General features: G+C 38.2%; 1 long non-coding RNA gene across 3 annotated transcripts in view; it reads right to left on the minus strand.

The window, feature by feature from the left end:
• Positions 1 to 7416: 7416 nt before the first annotated feature.
• LOC115659905 overlaps positions 7417 to 23626 on the minus strand; it is a 50433-nt gene continuing 34223 nt past the window's right edge. For all 3 annotated transcript variants that reach the window (XR_004002667.1, XR_004002666.1, XR_004002668.1), the window contains one exon: positions 7417 to 8487. This is a non-coding gene — a long non-coding RNA (uncharacterized LOC115659905). The remainder of the gene's footprint in view (positions 8488 to 23626) is intronic.

The raw sequence follows: 23626 nt of genomic DNA on the forward strand, positions 1-23626 counted from the left end.
ATCTGGCATGCAAGAAAAAAAATCCCCATTTATTTCAGTTGAACTCTTCATTATGGGGGAGCTATCTCTTCCTCTTTAGAAATGCGCTTTGCTCTCTCACACACAAGCTACTCTTCACTCCGTCAACACGGAACAAGGTGAAAATAGGAAGCAAACAAAAATAGCTCCTAACACTAGTTCCTGCAGTCTTCGCTCACCCTATTAGGTTGCTACAATAAGGGCCAGAGTGAAAAGTTCAATCTTAATTTGCTGCCACCACTGTGACTAGCACTTCAGATGTAGCTGTTGTGTGGGGAAGAGAGAAGAGTGTCACTAAATTCACTACATCACCTCAAGCACCTTTCCAAAAGGATAAGCCATTAGCATTATGACAGACGACCCATCTCAGCAAAGCTCACAGGAAACACAAAGGACAACACCTAAACCAAGACAATTACCACTAACCAGGGATTTCAGAGCTTGCAATGTGCTCAGCATGTTTTTGCTCTGGTATTGTTCATTGGGGGAATATGAAACACCATAGGCTTGTATTTGCCGGGAAACAGGGATTCCAGTTTCTGGCAAAGTTAGGAACAGAATCTACATTAATTCTCATACAGCTCAATCCTGTAGCAAACCTCACACTGAAGTCAATGGGAGTCATGGCCAATTACATCAGGGCTCAATTCAGAACTTCTCATCTATTTTTGATGCCCTCATTTTTAAATTACTTTAACATTTATTTTCTAAAATTCCTAGAAGAATTAGGTCCTTTCTTCTCCCTCCACTCTGGGGATCTTTCAGCTTCAGCTTTTGGCCTAATTCAGCTTCTCTTATTTAGTTTGGATACTTAGGTAATGTAGCTGAATCTGCAGAAAAGCTTTTGGGCTCACATAATCCCACCACCCTGAAACAAACCTAATGACAGGCCTATGCCAACAAAGAGTATTCTCCTACCTAGCGTTATTTTCCTGAGTGGGCCTTCTACCTCTGTTCAGGGTCTTTGGAAGGCAGCAGACCTAATCCTCTTGTGGTGCCTTTCAGGGGTATATTGCCACTCTTCCCGCCACAGACTCAGGTTTCCCAGAGCATGTTTCCTTTCTTCTTCCCATAAAGGACTGATCAAACTAATTAAAGTAGTTTCTACTAACCCTCTTGAGAACATGGATTAGATTTAACCACGTTTGGGAACCTGAAAAATTAGCATGTGGCTTCCCACCAGATAAACTCTGTTGGAACTAGGAATTTGAAGTAAACTATGCAAAATTGTCTGCAAAAATTTCAAGACAGAGTGCCAAAAGAAAGCAAACAAACAAAAACAAAAAACAAAGAAAGGCCCAAGCAAAACCACATGTATTGATTTAATTGTGTTATGAAAACTTTTGCACTGAACATTCTGGGAAAATGAATCCCTTGTGTAACTCCATTAATCTCAACACAGGATTAGATAGGACTGCAGCAAGAAGAAAAGCAAGACAATAGATACTAGCACCCACCATCTGGATTCAACCAGCCCTACAAACAGCAACAGTACAGTCTTTGAACCCTCTAGTAGAGACATGCACACAAATGCCTGGGCCCAGCTGAAGACAGTACTCCACTGACAGGGAGAAGTAAATGTGAGAAAATCTGGGGATATGGCAAAATGGAGGGATGTGGCCACCAAAACCTGCTCAAATGCAGTACGTAACATGTATATGATGCATTTCCTTTGTGATGTTTAAAAGCACATTTGACTAGCAACAGGAAAATATAATTGATGTCATATTATCTCTGGATGTAAACAACAGACCTATGTTACAAATATCTTAATAGCTTTCTTTTCTACAACCACTTTCCTACCACTGCATGTACGTCATGACAAGTTTCCTACTTACCTCTGTAATTTTTAACCAAGACAATATGTTCATGTCCTGAACTGAAATTCCACTGGTTACAGAAAGGCAGGTTTGTGAATCAGCAAAATCCACCCTGAATATAGGCAAGGGAGGCCTTCAACACCTGAAGAAGCAAGGAAGAGCTCTCACTTTCTCCAACAACTGAAGGTTGATTGTAGAGCAGCTCTCTTTTAACAAAACTCTAAGCCTTCTTGACTCCATGTGTGTGTCTGGATTTGTGACTAATGTGGAAGGCACTCATTAACATGAGACAAGTCAGCTGAATTGAGCCCATTAATTTTTAAAATGTAAATAAAGATTTAAATGCTATAAAAGCAGTTAATTAATCAGATACAAGATGTAATCTTCTTCCTCTTACAAAAAGAAGCAAAACAGGGAATCTAAATCAATTTACATTTACCTCATTTGGTTCTCGTAAAAGCCAATGCTTAATATAGGCTGAAAAGAAGATAGCACAAACTGAGTCCATGATCCTTCAAAGACTTATGCATGTGCTGAACTTTTCACACACCAGTGGGTCAACTCAAATGTATAACGGTCAACACGCACAGGTTCTTTTCATGATCAAAAACATACACAAAAACTGGTGCCACTCATGTAATCCTAGAGACATTAATACCATGGGAGGGAAAAATCCCCATATTAAGACGGATATTTACTGCTCCCCACTTCATCATCCATCCAAGATTACTTATGACTGAAGAACTTTAATTGTATGAGTATTCATAGAGGAATACCTAAAGCCACAAAATCCAACTGGGTCAGCCTGATTCTGATGATGAACTTTTATTGCACATTTCTAACACTGTCTGAAATAATCCCAGATTTCATTTAATCTCTCTTACAGTACTAAAAATAACATAGCAATAAAATCTCACATGGCACATATTGCAAGACTAGTGTTTAGTCTCATTGATAAAAATGACAAACCCCTCTCTCAGCTCCACAATAACACCAATTTTATGTTTTTTCTTGTTTTTCTGGATTATGCACTTCCCTTCCTATATTAACATTAATCTTTGTATGTTAGGTTTTGGAGACTATTTTCCTGCACGTAAGTGTTTTATCTGCTGACAAAGAGCAATACTGACATTAGATAGGTAGAAATAAAAAATAGTTGCTGAAGCCAATAAAGAAGCTCTCTTTGCCATCCATATGGCTGCTAAATTTAATAGCAATTATGTCATTTTTATATGTGAATCACTTGATGTAGTTTTTATATGTAAATCATTTGACATATATAAACTCAGGCAGATTTCTTAAATAAACACATCACCAAAGACTGAATTACAAAACTAATTACTTAATCTAATATAAAATTTACTTTCTAAACATACTTTTACATAACAATTTTGTTTTTAAATTGAAGATTGAACTATATCAAGGTAGTAAAGACATTTACCTTCCAGGAAGAGATAATGAGGCCTGATAAACTGACTATTTGTAAATTTAGGAGCAAATGGGACCAACCTTTTGCACAGTAGGTGGGTACATGGAAGAACTCTGCAACTCTGGCATGCCATGGAGGTGAGCTGAACATCAGCTCTACAGAACCCTGCTTTGGGGGGAAGTAAAGAGGGACTGGAAATGTGGTCCTTGGAACTACAATTAAAAATATCACAAATATAGGTGGTGTACTGCGGTCACAAGCCCTATTCCAGCACATGCATAGGAACAGTACCCATGGAGCGATGCCAATCTGTTTCTAAAAACCAGACCTAGCTATTTGTTTAATGTGGAAGGTAGAGGAGAGGAAGGATTTGACCCTTTATGAGTTTACCAATTTTTAATTCTCACTTCTCTTCTTGTTGGAAGATGATATGACAATTCAGAGGTCAGCATTGAAGAAACAGGGAAGGAAACCCCGTAATCAAAGAGAATTTTACAGTAGAGTTACATTTTTCAGCCCTGACCTTATTGTGCTTCCAGCACAGCACACACCCCTTTCTCCAGAACCCATTCTACATCCTGTAATGCCCCTTCCTCATTTTTCAAATTGTTTATGGTCTTGTACATCAACACTATGAACATTTACTATGAGCAGCAAACAAAACTGTCTTTCCCTCTCTCTAGTAAATGATCATTTATTGGTCATCCGTTTTCAGTCTGATATAAGATATAGCCTCTGTCTTTGCAGAGGAAGAGACTCAACAATCAAATATGTTTTGTCCAGTTTGAGCTTTTATTCAATAGTACATTTTTTCCTGTAAATAAGTGAATTATACCTAAGCTGTTGCTTTTATAATGGTGCTGGAGGAGTCAGGGAGAGGGTAAAGATTTTTTTCCCCTCCTATTTTACTTGATCAACAAAACCATTAAATACATGTCTAACTTCAAGCATACAGAATAGCCCTAATGATTTCCTCCAACACACATTAACTTCCATGGGAATATTTGCTCATATTTAAGGAGATGCTTAAATTCTTTGCTGCAAAAACAGAGTCAAACCCTAAATGTCTAAAGGCTTTCCTCACAGTAGAAAGGAAATCCATTTTCTTATTTCTCCTTTTTGAATTTTCTGTTTTCTTATTTAAGGAATTAGCTAATTATGTAACATTGTAAACATAGGTTATTTCTCCTTTTCTTCTCCAGCTCAAGGAAGTAGAAATTCTTATCTCACAGAAGAAAAGCCTTCTCTCCGCTGTTTAACACCAGGGAAAGAGAGTGACTATGTGAGTGATTTCCTGGCAACTAATGGCTACTGGGCCCAAATCAGCCTACCTGTAGCTAATTTAAGGTGTCACAGGTGTGACAAAAATCAGTCATAGGCTGGCCAATACTGCTATATAAAAGCCCTGCCCCAAACATATAGAAGTTATTTTAGATAACAGTTTCAAGGGAAGTAAGGTGGGAGAAAATGAGTTCCTAGAAGGATCCTCAAAACTGATTTTAAGCTGGTATAAATAGGCATAGTTCTATTGGTATCAATGCAGCTATTCTAATTTACTTGAATTGAGAAGTCAGCCCCGAAGTGCTTGGCAATATAGTGCACTGTTACCCCTGCTTACTCGGGTGGGGGTAGGGGTCTTATTAATAAATGCTTGTTTTATTCATTTTATTGCTGTTTACTTTCTGCCGTCATTCTAGAAGCTTATTCAAGTCACTCACCCACTGACATATTGATCATCACAATAAAAGCTCTTCTTTCCTAGCAAGCTGGCTCACTTTTGCTTCCCCCCTTTGTTCTCTTTTCTTTCTACTGTGAGGGTGGAACAGCAATTCTTTGAAAAGTGAGATTTGAAAATAACTACTGGTTTTGTGCAAAAATAGATTAATTAACAAATATTTGAATGAATACACACTGTTAAAATTAATTTAAGAAAATTTCATGAAAATACAGTAGAGGTGTGATTTTTCCAAGGTGCTGGGAGTGGCAGATTGTCAACACCTCTGAAATTCAGGCCTGGCATAATTGTAGTTTCCTCCAGTGAAGAAACACATCTAAGGAAGATTTGTGCATGCTGACATGAATCAGGGCAGTTGAGTCTTTTGACATACAGTTTTATTAATGTTTACAAGAGTACGGTGCCTTATTCATACAACCGATTAACAAAAGGAAAGGAATTATAGTCAGACAGCAGGTTCATTGATCACCTTCACATATTTTGCCAGACCATATACTTTCCTGTGCAGGAATAAGGAGTGTCTAAAGCATGCCTAGTTTGTGTGGGTGTTTGGGAGGTGAGAGGGGATTTCCACAATAGTTTAGTGCCTGACCCTCTCATAGTTTTTTCTCTTGCCTCTTAGTTCCCCATAATATTTTTCTAGACCCCATATTGCTGAAATTGCCTATTTGCATACACATCTAGTTATACAGAAAGACATCTTAGAAGTATGATACTTTCTCATGTATCCTGGGGATTTAGCTTTGTTGAGAGCAATCAACCCTCATCACATACCGTTGGGTTCGCAGGGATGAGTTCTGATTTTCAGTGATGCCTGTCGTCTATGGTTTCCCATAGGGAAATACTGTACAGTGATGGGTCTTGAACTCCAGCATCTCTGTCTGATACTGTGACTGTATAATGAATAACAACCATAGTATTTCAAGGACATGAGTTAATAAGCTATGTGGTTTCACCTAACACAAGCCCAGACTAGCATACTAGTTTGAGACCAAGCTTCTGCCACAAGCGCATCCACAGATAATGTAATAGCCTGTCACTCAGAGCACAGCAAACCATAAGCGTGTCAGAGACAGGACTGCACATTGTACTATCTACATCCTGAGTCCCCACCACTCACACCTTCCATTTCCTATGGCTAATTTATTTGCCCCCATTTGGTTGCTTTGATTTTGCATTTCTTTACCCACAACATCTCCTGTACTTGCTGTGTTATGCTCAGACACTTGCTGGTTTGAAAACCTGTTTGGCAGTTACATTGTGTGGTTTTCCATCACTCCTGGATGGGCAACCATGACTTCCTTTTTCTCTTCTGCCAACAAACCCACCTCCCGTCTGTCATCGTACTTTATCATAAACACTCCAAACCACCCAGCTTTTAATGTGGTTGCCTCTCTAGGTTTGTTGTGTATAAAATTTTCATTCTCCTCAGTGCACTGCATTGTGACATGTTGACTCTCAATATATCAGCTCTCGATATCCTGTAGGCAAATTGCATAATCCAGTGGGTGTAACAATCAAAACAGGGTAGTAATATTCTTCCTCCAGGCTCTTATTTCCTCACTAAGTCCCTGGTTACAGTAGGTATTTTTGCACAAGTATAGGTAGGCCAATGTTGCTATGCCAGTGTAAATCCCTAGTGCAGATGTGCTGCACGTGTGTGATGTCACTTATGTCACTGGGTGAATGCTCCATTTTGCACCGGGTCAGTGCGACTAAATTAGGAGTTTCCACCAGTCAAACCACAATGAAGCAGTAACATGTCTTCTTAGTCCAGACAAGGCCTTAGAGCACATTTACAACAACCAACCAAATTGGCCTTATGATGTCTGAAAACAATACAGAGAAATCCCAGACACAACACCATTTCAGCCCTCACTCTTAAGTTTGCTGCCATCACATTGTGCCCAACAACCTGTCACACTTGCTCTGAAAGGATTCCTGAAGCCCTTACCACAAGCCCCAGGATGTCCTCAGCAGGAAAGAATCACGGTGGTTATTTTAATATAAAAAATTAAGTTTGAATCAGGAACCAAGTATGTTGAGGACTATCATTATATCCTCATGACTCAGTTAGCTAACAGGGAAGTAAGTAACCTAGTTACGCTAAAATGTTGTCATAAATAGAGTCATGAGGATATTATGATTTCCCAGGTTTTCCCTATGCTGCAGGAAATGTATTGAGAAAGGGTGGAGATGGCAAGTGGGCTGAGAAGGTTTTTTGGAATCTTTCTAAAAGTAATTTGATGTAATTCGTTAAAGACTGTGCTTTTACTATATGTATGGTACCTGAGATGAGACAAGCACAAGTGACAAAAAAAAAAAACACCTAAGTATTGTAAAACTTTTGGGAATTAAAATTATTGGAATTAAACTTGCAGCCCATTTCCAATATATGATCTTAATGTGATCCTCAGGGAGCTCTGAAATTATCATCTTCATGTAAGTGATCTTTTCATATGATTTTATTTTATCACTGTATTTCATAACTTCTGTGTCCACAAGCTTATTTATCTCCTTGCTAAAGTTCAAAATCTAATTTCCAACACAGGTTACTTACTGTAATAAACTGTACAAGTTTTAAAATGACAAGTTGAAAGATACAATTTTTAGAGTTATGAATTAATAGCCCTATATGTCAAAGACTTTGAAAGTGCCAACTTTTTCATATTTATAGATATATTATTGAAATGATAAAAAATGAACTGAGAAAAGAGAAAAGAAGTGAGGAGAACTACATATAATGAATCAAACATACTTAACAAGACATGTACAGACACTTTAGTGTGCATCTCTTTTATTACATTACATTAATCAAATTCTGCTAAAGACATCCATCTGAGCAAAGTGTCACAATGATATTCTATAAAAACATTCTTTTGAAAAAGAGTCTTTCCTGGCAGCAGTATCAACTATCTTGTCTTAAGTGATTGTCAGGACTGCATTACTTAGAAATTAAGAGAATTTATATAAGTGCCTCGCAAGCTTCCCTGAAGAAAAATAATTTAATTGGAGCAAGTGTACAAACTCTGATAAAGACTGGTAAAACATGGGTAAGTGATTTAGAAAGCATAAACTGGATTTTTCCATTTCTTCCTGCTTTGACTCATAGTATTAACAGGACGGTCTCATTTTTAAATTATTTGCATCTCCTATTGACCAACTTTGAACAAAATCTTAATCGCAATTGACTGCATGGATAGAATGTGAGCATTTTTAAAGTCATATGCTGAGATATGATCAGTGTCTTTTGGGCTCTTCTCTACGTCCAAGTAGATAATGCCATATTTCACTTTGATTTCTTTTTAAATGCTCTTGAAAAAGACTCATATGTAGGCACTGGAGGCTTTCATTGTTAAACAGACTTTAGGCCCCAATCCTGCAATTTATTTAGCACGGGTAGATCCCTGGGCTTGGAATCAGTGGCGCACTCTGTGTAGATTCAAGGCCCTGCTCAGAAAAAGTTGCAGTTTCAGCGATCTTGTCTGCGAAAAAAGAAAGAGACAAAGAAGAGGAACATCTGATGATTTGTGAGACCACAAGGGGATCAGAGGGAACCATTTTTACAGCATGTGTGTGCAGTTTATTTCACTATGCATTTCACGGGCAGTACAGTAATTTTCTATACCACCATTAATGAATAGATACTGTAAAACAATAGATTCATTAAGGAAAACTCTCTGCTTTTTGTACAACATACAATGGTCCTTAATTTTGTAATGGGGCTTTTAATGGATTTCAGTCTACACCGACTAAAACAAACTGTGTGGAATTAAGATTATTTTAATTTTGTGCCTATTCTGAAACACTGTAAAATTCTTTGCTCTGACAATGACTAAAAAGGAGAGAACTTGGATTTCAAAACATGATAGAACTTTAAAACTGAATTTGGGTAATGTTTTCCCACCATAATCTACTTTAATACTTCTGTTGAAACAGCACATACCAGAAATCAAGAGTCAAAGATGACATGTATTGCATCATTTGTCCTCCATTATTTAGATACAGTGGCATTCAAAAATTCATTAAGATGTCATCCATTTGGTGGCATTAAGGAAACATGGGTATTACTGGAAAAGTATAGTCCACTCATAACTATGCTTCTTTTGGGAGGCTCGATCCTACTCCCATTAATTTTAATTGTGCAGAATCAAGCCCTCATTGATTTGTGTCAAAATATGAAGTGAGAGAATAATTCACAATAAATAATTTTACCTTAACAGACCACAACATTCAGAGATTTATTTGCTATTCTACATTATTCACAAATTTAATCTGCAAACGTTTTGTGGCCTCAAGATTATTTGAACCTCAGGTTCTGAACAATAAACAGTGAACATAAAATTCACAATTTGCACTAAAACTTGTGCCAGTTACTATCTGAAACACATAACTCATGAGACCAATTTAATTAATCAACACAGCACGGACTTCAAATTGTATATTCAGTTATAACATTTGTTGTTCACTCTATGTTGGTTAGTTCCAAAGTCATCTAACCAGAGAACAAAAATGCCACATAACTTATCAAAGTAGTCAATACAGTGCAAGCTGCTAATTGTGAATTTTATCATGAAATATACAAAGTAAACACAAACAAGTAATGAACGTGTTTGAATCGAAATTCAGTTTTGATTTGGGAACATTTATTTTCAGCTGCCCTTATCAATTTATTTTCAACTGCCCTTATTAATAAACTATAAATCCTAGCAAACTCGCAGACAGCCTTAACTACCGTACTGATGCTGCGGTGTGACTAGGAAAAACTCAGATAAATCCATTGTGTTTTCACAGTAGTGAACATCATTTCTGCAATTTCTGATGTTTTATGTGTGATAATATGAGCTTCCTCAGAGGTATATTCTCATCTAATCATAACTCCCCACACATCAATAGAACATATCCCATGTGGTCTAACAACAAAAAACAGAGAAAGAAGTGCTTCATTAAAAATGTGGATTTAACCTACTGTAAGTAAAATCTTAGGTTACAACAAAAGTCTCAGAAAAGGTGAAAATTAAAAGATGCCACCTAAAGAGCCCTGTAAAATTAGAATTAATTTAATTTTTTCAGAAAGTGTCTAAAATGGAATGCTAAGTTATAAAAATTTTCAAAAATTATCTTACAATAGAAAAAAACAGCCCTATTAAAACTATGTTCATGGTTGTACTGTATTCCCTCATTCAGTCTTATATCTACAGCAAAGGAAAACATCAGTGATTAAGATAATTCCTTACATTGGTGGATACATATTTACCTAACACAATGGGCTGGATTCTCCATTCGGTTAGGTTGCTTTGCACCATTCCAGTAGTGCAAAGTACCTGAACACAGTTTAACAAGCCAAAAGAAGGATCCCACAGGTCATTCGTCAACTTGTTCCCATGTGCTAGGCTGGTGTATACCTGCCCTGGCTGATTCCTGGATGCTGGGTTGCCTTTGTGGGCTACTGACAGCCACCATATCATCAGGATGCTCTGTTTTACATAGGAGATGGTGTCAGTGCCCAGGGACCCCAGGACTGAAAAAACTAGGTGGCTCAAAACCACCTGTGTCTTTCCTTCCCTGAGACACACTTCTGAAGTTGTCAGAGTAGCAGCCGTGTTAGTCTGTATCCGTAAAAAGAGCAGGAGTACTTGTGGCACCTTAGAGACTAACAAATTTATTTGAGCATAAGCTTTTGTGGGCTACAGCCCACTTCATCAGATGCATAGACTGGAACATATAGTAAGAAATATATATACATACAGAGAACCAAAAAGGTTGAACCAGCCAGACCAACTGTAAAAGGCTAATTAATTAAGATGAGGTATTATCAGCAGGAGAAAAAAAAACTTTTATAGTGTTAATCAAGATGGCCCATTTTAGACAATTGACAAGAAGGTGTGAGGATACTTAACATGGGGAAATGGATTCAATATGTGTAATGACCCAGCCACTCACAGTCTCTATTCAAACCCAAGTTAATGGTATCTAGTTTGCATATTAATTCAAGCTCAGCAGTTTCTCATTGGAGTCTGTTTTTGAAACTTTTCTGCTGCAAAATTGCCAACTTTAAGTCTGTTACTGAGTGACCAGAGAGCTTGAAGTGTTCTCCTACAGTTTTTTGAATGTTATGATTCCTGATGTCAGATTTGTGCCCATTTATTCTTTTGCATAGAGACTGTCCGGTTTGGCCAATGTACATGGCAGAGGGGCATTGCTGGCACATGATGGCATATATCATATTGGTAGATGTGCAGGTGAATGAGCCCTTAATGATGTGGCTAATGTGATTAGGCCCTATGATGGTGTCATTTGAATAAATATGTGGACAGAGTTGGCATCGGGCTTTGTTGTAATGATAGGTTCCTGGGTTAGTGTTTTTGTTGTGTGGTGTGTGATTGCTGGTGAGTATTTACTTCAGGTTGGAAGGCTGTCTGTAAGCGAGGACAGGTCTGTCTCCCAAGATCTGTGAGGGTGAGGGATCATCTTTCAGGATAGGTTGTAGATCTCTGATGACGCACTGGAGAGATTTTAGTTGGGGGCTGAAGGTGATGGCTAGTGGCGTTCTTTTATTTTCTTTGTTGGGCCTGTCCTGCAGACTCCAATGAGAAACTGCTGAGATTGAATTAATATACAAACTAGATACTATTAACTTGGGTTTGAAGAGAGACTGGGAGTGGCTGGGTCATTACACATACTGAATCTATTTCCCCTATTTGTCCTTATCTACCCTGCTCAAGGACCCCCTGATCTGTACAGGTCAGTTGATCTCTCAGCCACAGAATCCTAATCAAACCCAAAGAGATATAAATCCTAGTCCTGATTCTCCTCTCATTTGAACAGGTGAAAGTCAGAAGTAAACTCAACATAAAGCTACTTCTACAAGATCAAAATCAGGCCTAGTGTAGGTCAACCCAGCACAGGGATGGAAATGGTGACTCCTCCCCATCTGGGTGTTCTGGGGCAACAGAATGGGGTAGAATGATGAACTCGAGAGTTTCATCCCAATCCTGCTGGAGAGGTATAACAAGTGGGGTTCCGCATGGTGGCTGTTTTGGGACCGGCTCCGTTCAATATCTTCATCAACGACTTAGATATTGGCATAGAAAGTATGATTATTAAGTTTGCAGATGATACCAGACTGGGAGGGATTGCAACTGCTTTGGAGAATAGGGTCATAATTCAAAATGATCTGGACAAATTAGAGAAATGGTCTGAGGTAAAAAAGATGAAGTTTAATAAAGACAAATGCAAAGTGCTCCACTTAGGGAGGAACAATCAGTTTCACACATATAGAATGGGAAAAGACTGTCTAGGAAGGAGTATGGCAGAAAGGGATCTAGGGGTTATAGTGGACCACAAGCTAAATATGAGTCAACCGTGTGATACTGTTACAAAAAAAGCAAACACGATTCTGGGATGCATTAACAGGTGTGTTGTAAGCAAGACATGAGATGTCATTCTTCCGCTCTACTCTGCACTGGTTAGGCCTCAACTGGAGTATTGTGTCCAGTTCTGGGCATTGCATTTCAAGAAAGATGTGGAGAAATTGGAGAGGGTCCAGAGAAGAGCAACAAGAATTATGAAAGGTCTTGAGAACATGACCTATGAAGGAAGGCTGAAAGAACTGGGTTTGTTTAGTTTGGAAAGAGAAGACTGAGAGGGACATGATAGCAGTTTAAGGTATCTAAAAAGGTGTCATAAGGAGGAGGGAGAAAACTTGTTCATCTTAGCCTCTAAGGACAGAACAAGAAGCAATGGGCTTAAACTGCAGGGAGGTTTAGGCTGGACATTAGGAAAAAGTTCCTAACTGTCAGGGTTAAACACTGGAATAAATTGCCTAGGGAGGTTGTGGAATCTTCATCTCTGGAGATATTTAAGAGTAGGTTAGATAAATGTCTATCAGGGATGGTCTGGACAGTATTTGGTCCTGCCATGAGGGCAGGGGACTGGACTCGATGACCTCTTGAGGTCCCTTCCAGTCCTAGAATCTATGTTTCTATGAACCCTGTGTGTGACTCAGCTGGGGAGCTAGAATGGCCCATACAGCCCAAGAGAGGAACCTTCTGGCTGACAGCTCAAGAATGGATTTGCCATCTTAGAAGGATGTAAGGGGACCATTAGAGATCAAATAAACAAACAGAACCCTGGCCAACAGAAGTAGCAGAAAGCAGCAATACAGGCACCTTCTTACAAGGTGTCAAGTATCAGAGGGTAGCCGTGTTAGTCTGGATCTGTAAAAGCAGCAAAGAATCCTGTGGCACCTTATAGACTAACAGACGTTTTGGAGCATGAGCTTTCGTGGGTGAATACCCACTTCCTCAGATGCATGGGTATCTAGCATGCATCTGAGGAAGTGGGTATTCACCCACGAAAGCTCATGCTCCAAAACGTCTGTTAGTCTATAAGGTGCCACAGGATTCTTTGCTGTTCTTACAAGGTGTCTTTCTAAGACACATCCTGATATCTCTTTCTCCCTCTGCAGCAGCTCAGGAGGGATTATTTTAGGCCTCAATCTACTGTGACTTCAGTGTTGCAGTGTACATAACAAGATTAAAGGGGACCCGCAGGATGCAGTTCATTGTACACATTTCCCCACCATGGAACAGACAGAGCCTCTTTTGCAACAGGCCTGACCCTTTGGTGGTGTGAACCTGGGTTATGGGGCTTAAAAAGGCTGAAACACATATATGGTTTTAAAGGGCTAACAGGATTTGGGCTATGTATTTAAAAATGATTTTTTTAACTTGTATTTAGCATTAGCTGCCTCTCAATGTTTCTGGGTCTCCATTCCTCAGTGGGCCCAATCCAGCATATCCTTACAGATATGAGTGACTTACTTACATGAGGATTCCCACTGAACTGAATGTCACTCATGTGCAGAAGGCTAGAGCAGGATTGGCCTAGTGACTGAGATTTGTCTCTCTCTCTAAGTAACAGCTGCCATTTTAATGATACAGCAAAGAGGGTGAACTTCATCTCAGGAAGCAGAGTGGGATATATGTTTCCACTAGAAGCTGCTGAAAATCAGACTTGCTTCAAAGTTATTTTGAGGTAAATTCTCTATGTAAAAAATAACCATTTTAGTCAGTTTAACAGATAATTTAACCAGTTGTTACATTATATCGATACATATAAATATGTCTGCATTTAAACTGATTTACCTTTAAAATGCCCAGTTTTCAATGGTTCTTAATGGAACCTGATTTTCCTCTGCCCTAATCTGCCTCAGGAGATTGTCCAAGTGACAGCTTCCTGTCAGGTTATTACTCTTTAAAAATCATTTTTAGTGACTTTCTCCCCTTCATAATTAAATGTAGAGATTTGAATAGCTTTCATAATTACACTGCAGTTTTCCTTTAAGACACATACAAAAATTCCTCCTCTCCCAGCCTTTGGCACATTCAGAGTTACTGTTCCCACTCACAGCTGTCACAACCATGCAAACTTAATAAATTCCATCTATGCATGACTTACTTAGCTAACCTACATCCACCAGAGATATGCGCATCCTATTCAGATGAGAAAGGACAATAACATAGTAAAGCTTCAAAACAATAGCTTACATGTTACAATTCTGTATAATATAGCAAGAGGCTTACCCTCACCCCAGTGAATCCAGCCTCTGAAGAGGAGTTCTCTTTCACAGTCCTTTACTTCTGGAAATCCATATTTTTTCCTTCAAAAGCAGTTTTAAAATGGAGATGGGGTGGGGGGAAAAAAGTCTTCCAAAAACATAAAGGCAATTTTTTACTAGAAACAATCAAATGGGCAATTCTTGGGGTGTACTGGTGTCAGGTACGTCTACACTGCAATAAAAAGGTACGTCTTTGTATTACACTGCAATGAAAAAGTACGTCTACATGCTACACGGTAGCACCAAGTCTCAGAGCCGAAGTCAACTGACTCAAGCTCACTGGATTTGGGTTGTTGGGCTGAAAACTGCAGTGCAGACATTTGAGCTCAGGCAGGAATCCAGACTCTGAGACCCACCCCCTCTCGTGAGGGTTCAGAGCCTGGAACTCCAGCCTGAGCCTGAATGTCTACACTTCAATTTTTAGCCCAAGCCCAAGTCAGCTAACCCAGGCCAGCCACAGCCAGGCTGTGCATCTTTTATTGTAGTGTAGATGTACCCAGGCAGGAGATTTCAACCCCAAAACGTGAAAGGACAGATTCTGATCCCAAGTACAACCATGTACATTTCCAATAACTCTATTGACTTTCAAAGGAGCCATTGCAGATTTACATCAGTAGGAGAAAGAGCAGGATCTGGCCCTAAATAATATAGTAGAGACAAATCTGGCATGTATGTAAGGTTATAACAAATGACAAGGTGCTGAGCAAGATGCAGAGCACCCTTTACCCTTGTTGGTTTCTCTGAAAGCAGAGGGAACTTAGCACCTTTGGAAAGGGCTCATCATCTTGTAGAATCAGGCACTGTATGAGCAGTAATCATGTCCAGTGTTAAACAAACACTCCCAGATGCCAGGTAAAATGCACATCATACTGCATCAGCCCTCCACAGAAGGTATCTGGAGGCAGTAAAACAAAGTATGCTTCACTTTGAATTAGAAAGAGAAAGCACTGAAGCCTACAAGCAATAGTAAAATGCAGGATACATCATTTTACTAGGTGCTGTCTTACAAGACTTCCATGGACCAAATGCTGCCCTGGCTTATACCTCATGCAATTCCAGGGAAGGCAACATGTTCCCTGCTCCCCTGCCACAACAAGGAGAGAAGCCAAACATGATAGAACTGGGCCTCTATATAGGCAATTGGAAAATACCATCCAGGCATGTTGCAAGGCTTATCTGTTTTCCCAGGTTTGGGGATAGTCAGGGATCTAGACAGGGTTTTGAAGAAGTTTATTTTGGTATGTCAGGGAGCTCTTTCAGTGGTCAGTTTCTCTTGTTGGGCCAGATCCCCACCTGGCATCAATTAATGTATCTCCAGCTAAGGAACACTGCCTAAGAGTCCTGAATAGACCTTTTGATGGGTTTGAAAAAAATAATACAATAAACTCAGCACAGGTTTGGGCCTCGTGTCAGAAAAGCAGGTTTTGAAATACTATATAGCTATGGAGAGAAAAACAGGCTTAGCTCTGTTGCTTTCTTCACAGTGTGTGTGCCTCAGGATAGAGCTTTGGCCTAACCAAAAAAGGGGCCATGAGAAAGCAGTGTTTGCTTACTGTGTCAACTACCCCTTTCTTTGCAGCCACATCAGGATGAACCCTAGAATGGTTGTCAAGTCTAGAATCTATAGGACAAAAATATCCTGATTTCATCTACTTTGTGCCAGAAGGCCTGATCATGCATGGGGTTGCGTTCCTTCCACAGTGTGCTGCTCAGTGGGAGATGAGGGCATTCAGTAGCTTGCCTCACCAGATCTGGTCCATAAGTTTCAACGTAAAACATAGACTTTTTTCTAGACCAAATCCTGCGTACAATCTGCACCTTGTCTTGCTTTATGTAAAAAAAGAATCACACAGCAAGTGATGCATGCAACCATATCACAGAGGTATAGTATATAGCAAATATGGCTTTAGAATGCCATCTATTATTGCATATTAATAAAATTAAACTCCATTATATTCTCAATTTCCACTTGGAAAATGGATGTCATAAGAGCATCTATAAATTATTCACATCTTTGCTAAATGAAGGACCATCAAAAAATTGTCACATGCAATCCATACTCTATATAACTTGTGACACAATTGTCAGTGTAACTAATATTTTTAATACTCTCTGGTTACTTCTTAATTACAAGAGCTCATATATTTTATGGCACTTATTTGAAACTAAAAAGATGATTTGGCTTGTAACTTTGTACACTTTATGGGCCTGATCCTGCATTCCTTGAAAGCCCAAGACTCCAAGCATATGATCTTGAAATGGACCAATGGGTAGCTTTGGATGTAGAAGAAATTGAAATACAGAGCCCCTCCACCCACACTGGTTAATCCCCCTATCTAAAAAAAGTACTAAAACCATGCCTTTAATGTGTCACTTGCTATTTTAAACAATTTATCAAAACGTTTACCTATTTGAATTTTTGTTCTTGAATACAAGGGAATAAAAGGAGGCATTTTAAACATTGTGCATTGTTTCAACTTTGAGGATAATTCACAGATTTTTCAAAAATGACAATTTATTTTTTATTCAGCTGCTTGAACACTAAGTCCGAGCACTCTTCAGACTGCAAATACAGCAATTATACCAAGTAATGCTTTGACACTGTTACCACAGGCAAGTGGCCAAAGTGCATCAGCAGTCAAAATATCTAAGCAAGTTAACAAGCTCCTTTTACTCTCTACAGAGCAGGACAAGAAAGGGAATCCAACCCCTGAGAAATGTTAAAATGAAGGAGAAAGAAAGGCTGCTGGTGTTTGTTAAAGAAAATGGTGTCACTGTCTTGGTCTGATCAAGGTGTAATATCTGAAGCCCTGACAGATGTCCATGGCTATATTTGACAGGGAGGGTTTTTTACAGTTCAGATCTGTTTTCTGTTATTGACTAATGAATGACTGCAGTCCACCAACATTTCTGTTCAAACTACACCTTGCTCTCTCGGTACTCTTTTTCTTCTGCCTTTGCCCCTGTTTTTCTTTTCAGCTCCATTTTGCAAAATACCCCCACATGTACCATACAAAAGACATCTAAACTCATTAAGTAAATTCCCAAAGAACAATTAACAAATCATTTTGCTTCAGCCAGAGATATCAAATTTAATTAGGTGATCAGTGTTGATGGGGTGCAAAAACAAAAGCTATCTCCTGTCTAAAAAGGTTCAGGTCCCATATAGGCTGCATTCTTCTCTCTATGGCACAGACAATAATTGAGCCTTTAAAAAAAAAAAAAAAAAAAAAAAAAAAAAAAAAGAAGCTAGGGATGAAAAGAGGAGAATGTGTTGCAGACAAAAGCTTTCAACTAAGATTTGTTTTCCTTTCTCACCAGGTGACTTAAAGAAAAAAATCATATCAGCTATAGAGAAACAGCTTTAACCTATGCTGAGATCACAGTGACAAAGAATATTAAGCAGCTCAACAAGCATAATTTTTGCAAGTGATTAATCAAAATGTATTTAGCGAGTCATATTCAATGATTATCAATAGATCTGCTTTAAACAATAACCATTTTGCAATAACAACAGTTCTGTTCATTCTGTTGCAAGCCAGCTTTGATGCCTGATATAAAACGTCTTAAGTTGTACACTGGCACAGGGGTTCAAAAGACTAGAGGTTTTAGCATGATGGATTATCTGATCAAGAGGATACTAGTATGGGGTATATACTACTATGTCACATGCAACATGGCAGGCTAAGGTACTGCAATGGGTCAAAGGTTTGTTTTGTCTCCTTTTTTAACTTGGAGTTAGTATTATTTCTAAGCCTGATCAATTATCATTTTAAAGCAGTATTATCTCTATAGCAGAAATCCCTACCATAATACTTGGTATTTAATATGGATTTTTCAAAGCACTTGCACAGATTCTGTAACGCCTATACTCCTAAATAAAAGAGCTAGATCATTTTTTAAAATACCCTTTAAATTAAGAAGCTTAAGAAGCACTAACAGTTGATGTATCATTTTTTGTACAGTACAATGCTTTTGTGGCACCAGCTACTCCACATGCTGAAAACTCAGCCTTCTCTCTGTCTCTCCATCTCTCTTGCATTTCAATAACACCAATATAAGAAAAGGAAACCCAGTGTTAGTTTCTGCATGTGAGTCTTTAGATCTCTGTAGATTCCCAGCATATATCTTTCTAATTTAAGGCTCATAAAAAGCAGGGACCAATTAACACTATGAAACAAACTTTTGATGTGATGTTTTATTAAATAAATAAGAAGCTCCAAATGATAATAAAACTAGTCAGCTGATTCAGAGTGAAAGCTCAACAACCTAACCCAAAACCTACTTTTTTATCATTATACTAATCATTCAAAAAGCCATGTGTCTGAAGGCTGCCATAAGCTTCATTTTTTAAAACTATCATAGATATTTAATTTTCTGAAAATGTTTGACTATATTTTATGTCTTTGAAATCCAAGTATTACAATACAGCACAGAAAGAGTATCAAGGTACTTTTTTAGTCCTGAAAGTCAACAAAAAATAATTTGGAAGCATTCTACACTTATTTTATCTGAATCCCTGACAGTTAATTTGGTGTGAAAAACTGCAACAGTAGAAAACAGATGTTAAGGGGCAAGCATATAGTTAAGGTCAAAACAAACATAAAACACGGCTTCCATTTCCAAGGAGAAAAAGATTTGTCCAGCAACAGGTTTTATGCTAAACCTGCTTTTTTATTGTTCTGCTTGCGATATCTGTAGACTACACAATGCAATACTGTCTGCCATAGTGCAATACCTCTCAGCACTAGTAATTTAAGACTTTCTTCTCTGTAATACACTAAACCATCATAACCTGTCTCTTCCTATTTAGTTTAACCTACAACCACCACATACTGATTTGGCTGTGTGTGGCTTTCTCTATTGCCATTTATTACTCTGCTCGACTCCTGAAATTCTGTTTGCAATTTAAGGCCACAAATTAGAAGCGTAAGTCATCTGTTTCCTATAATCCCCCTGTCAGGACTGGAATCGCATTTGGAGCTCAGCACCAAGCCTGGTCCTAGGCCTTTACAGCCTCTCTGATTGGCTAAACAGTCTAAAAGCTAGACTCCGAATAAATAAAACACTGTAGTGCAGGGTTTTAGAGACAGAAAGAGAGAAGTCATTCAACTATGCAGGATAAATATATATGATTTTTACCACCATATTCTTTTTAAGGTTAGATAACATTTATGTCAAAATTCCAAGCATTTGAATGGTAATTACTGTTGTTTTTAAGCTATTGTACATTGATAGTCATTGCTTACTTCTTATTAAATATAAATCTTTTACAACTTCTGCCACCTTCATCACACAGCACATTTTCTTAGCATTGGTACTGTCTTTTGCGATTCTAATTAGCTGTTTCCCCCCCAACATGGCAGTCACTATATGAAACTAAAAATATAAGGAGGCTCACTCCACTTTTCTCTTTTCTCTGTAATTATTCTAATGAATCTGTGCATTTATTCCTTTGATGCCAGTAGATAATGTTTTTAGGTATGTAGATGAGAAATCTTAAAAGATGGTCATTCTTTTTCTCCTGACAATGAAACCTTAGTTAAACAACAACAACAACAAAATCTTTCATGCAAACATTTGTGGGTATTCCTGCAATCTGAATATTATTTCCCTGCTGCCTTTAAGCCATTTCAATAGCAGCAGCCAACTAGCTCTGCTATGGTTGAGACTCTGTCAACATCTCTTATTTTACATCATTTTCAACTTTCTTCTTATGGCATTGTGTGCATGACAACATATCATGTTACAATCTCAAAAGAGCAAGAAAAAGCATCTACAAGTACAGAAGAGCAGTATATGGAGAAAAATCTCTCGTAGCTCACAGAATAATTGGAAAGTGCTGCTCTGCTTCAGGAAAAAAAAATAACACAAAGAAACAAAGAAAGAAAGAATTAAATACCATTAATAAACATACAACGAAGTCACTCATGTTTCCTAATAGATCTTGCTATATCTGGGCTTGGAACTAAATAGATCAATATAGATCCTGAATGATGTGTTCTATTTATAAAGAAAACCAAGCTCTAAATTTTATAGTGTACAACAGAGCAGGAAAAAAATGATCCAGCCTGAATTACAGCAAAACCATTTTTCAGAGATTTGGGCAAAGCAATCAAAATGTTATAATTTTTGTTTAAATTAGAGGAGTCCTAAAAAAAGAATATTCCACTGCTCCTTGTGCTTCTGTAACTTAAAAATTGGCTACTTTTAAGTGAAATTGGCAGGCTGTTAGTCTACAATGTGGACTAGGATATTTGGAAATAAAAAAAATTGGCCAAGATATAATATTTTAAAAGGAGTTACTGTTCATGCAATTTCCTAAGGATTTTTTTTATTATTATCCATTCAGTATTACAGATTTTATACACACACAAAAATACATATTATGGGTCCATAATACACAAATGCAAACTATTGTCAAGACGCATTCACAGTATATACTGTGATGACTACTGAGCAAAAAAGCCTCTCTCATGATAATGAATGCCCATTATTATAAATAAGCACACTGTAGGAATAACTCATTGCACACAAAAGCATACCCAAACCATTTGGTTTCTTCCAGAGCTCAGACACCAGCGCTACTATTAAAGAGCTGCACACTGGAAGAGTGACGGGAGTATTGCCATGTAAATGAGCAGCATGCTAAGGAGCAGATGTTGCTCTTTGGAAGAAAAAAAGTCTTGCACCAAAATGTTGGTGGACCTCTGTGTGCTGTTGTGACAACTGACCTTCCTAACTTCTGCCCTTTGGATTTGTGTTTCTGGATCTAGTAAATGAGTCGGCTATTGGAGGTGCATGCAGATCATCTCTTAAGAAATATATAGAAATATACGGTCAGTGTTCCACCAATATTTTCGTCTTGTATCTAGAGCTTCTAAACTTAAAAAATGTGTCTTCATTTAAGACTCCTTGCTGAAGATCCAAACACCTTTATGTTTGCATAACAATTTTCAGACCTGAAAATATATCAGCTATCCTCCCAAGTATAAAAGGAATTGTTGAGTGCCAGGTTCCAAACAGACAGACACATGGTGTGAAGTCAAACTGTCCACTGCTTTAAACTGAACCAAATTCAGCAACTTAACCTCAAGGCTGGAGTCTGTCCCAATTACCCTGCATGCTAGGCCATGGCACAAGCTAGTTGATAAATTAATTTAAAAAATCACTTTTCACCTGCAACTCATTCCACCAACATGCCCAACATATCTCAATATGCTACAACTCAGCTTCACAGTTCTGATGAGCCATTTCCTTTCTGTTATGCTTATCACATGATGATTTGCAACAATTAAAGGAAAACTTTACTTATTGTGTTTGTCCTACACTTATGAAGTTTTAAAAAATGATGCCAAATGATTTGCCATATGCACAATACAACCATATTTTAAACATAGTGGATCATATAAAATGTATTCCAAAATGCTTTACATATTTAAATAGATGACAGCAGTCTACAGTGTAAATTACAGAAAACAGTGGTATAAAGACAATGAATTTTGAATGAATAAAGCATTCTATCCTAAAAATTATACAAATACTTAGCATTGACTATAGGACTTTATAAATGTTAGCTAATTAAACATCACGACATCCCCCATTTTACAGATGGAGAAATTGAGACACAAAGAGGTTAAGTGCCTTTCCTAAGATCACCTAATGAGCTAACAGCAGTGTCAGATTTAGGACTCAGTAATTCAAGGTCCCCAGTCATATGCTTAGTCAACTAGACTATGTTGCCTCAAGATGAAGGCTTATGAGAAAGAAAATAAAAAGCATCTGCATTGTAGAAAAGAAGCTTCCACGTGAGCTTTTTAAAAGAGTTGGAGAGTCAATGAGATGGAAACTGCAGTGCACACAAAGAGGGGTGAGACAAGATAGAAGGAATAGAAGAATGTGGCAGGAATAAAGCAAAGCAAAGGAAAGGAAAGGAAATATGGTCTTGTATTTAAAGCACTAACCTAAGATAATAGAATCCTGGGTCCATGTCCTGGCTCTGTACCTAGCACAATGAGGCCCCAGCCTTGGTTGGGGCTTGTAGTTGCTATCATAATACAAATAACAATAGAGACAAGCTCCATGGGAGGAAACCCACACACAATTTTGAAATAGACGCTAAAATTAGTAGGAAGTACGTGGAGGCACCTAAGAGCAATTTTGTTCTGTTTCTTGGACTGTGTCGAAAGGTGGGCCTCAGCATTCTGGAGTCAGGGCTTTGATTTCAATTAGATTACACCGGTGTAACTGGGAAGAGAATTTGGCTCTATATCTATGTAGGTAAAAAGTCTTGTAAAATTGCAATCCATTCACTGTTTTGTGAACTCAGAATCCTACAGGAAGTGTCACAAATCCACACAATGTTCCTGAGTGCTAAAGTTTGCCTATGGATCTCCAAGTTATTTGACAGATGTGTAAATTCACATGTAGCCAAAAAATTCCCTAGTGACAGCACAGCTGTGCATGCTGAAGAGTGCAAGTTACTTCAGCTAATGTCGACATTAAGTTATGGTTAATTTTTTCCTACAAATTCACCTTTTGTCTGCAGGTGTAATATAGCCTGAGGCCATTTGGGGCTGATTTCACTCTGCTTTGGTCAAACCAAGCCCTCTTTTGTACATTTCAGACTCAAATGCAAAAAAGTCTGAGGAGCTGATCGTTTCAGTGAGTAGGATGAGTGCACAACTGGAGATCCTCAGTTATATACAGACTTTCTTAAATCCCAAATGTGGGCAGATGCCCAGCACAGGTTTCATGGGGCTGTGACACTTTGCCTCAATACTTCCTCTATCTGACACTAGTAGAGCAATGTGCTTTTAAAACAGGAACAGAGTTTACACTGGAGAGATGTGCATCAAGGATAAAATGTTTACCCTGTAAAAGCTCACCAGCTTGTCACATAAACCTGGCATTGTTTGGGAAAAGCTAGATTGTCAGATGCATAGTGGTTTGGTGGCATTACCCCTTAATGGTTCCAAAGGATTTATTATTGTGTGCTACAA

This window comes from Gopherus evgoodei, chromosome 11 (assembly GCF_007399415.2).
Source record: "Gopherus evgoodei ecotype Sinaloan lineage chromosome 11, rGopEvg1_v1.p, whole genome shotgun sequence".
NCBI classification, from domain to species: Eukaryota; Metazoa; Chordata; order Testudines; family Testudinidae; genus Gopherus; species Gopherus evgoodei.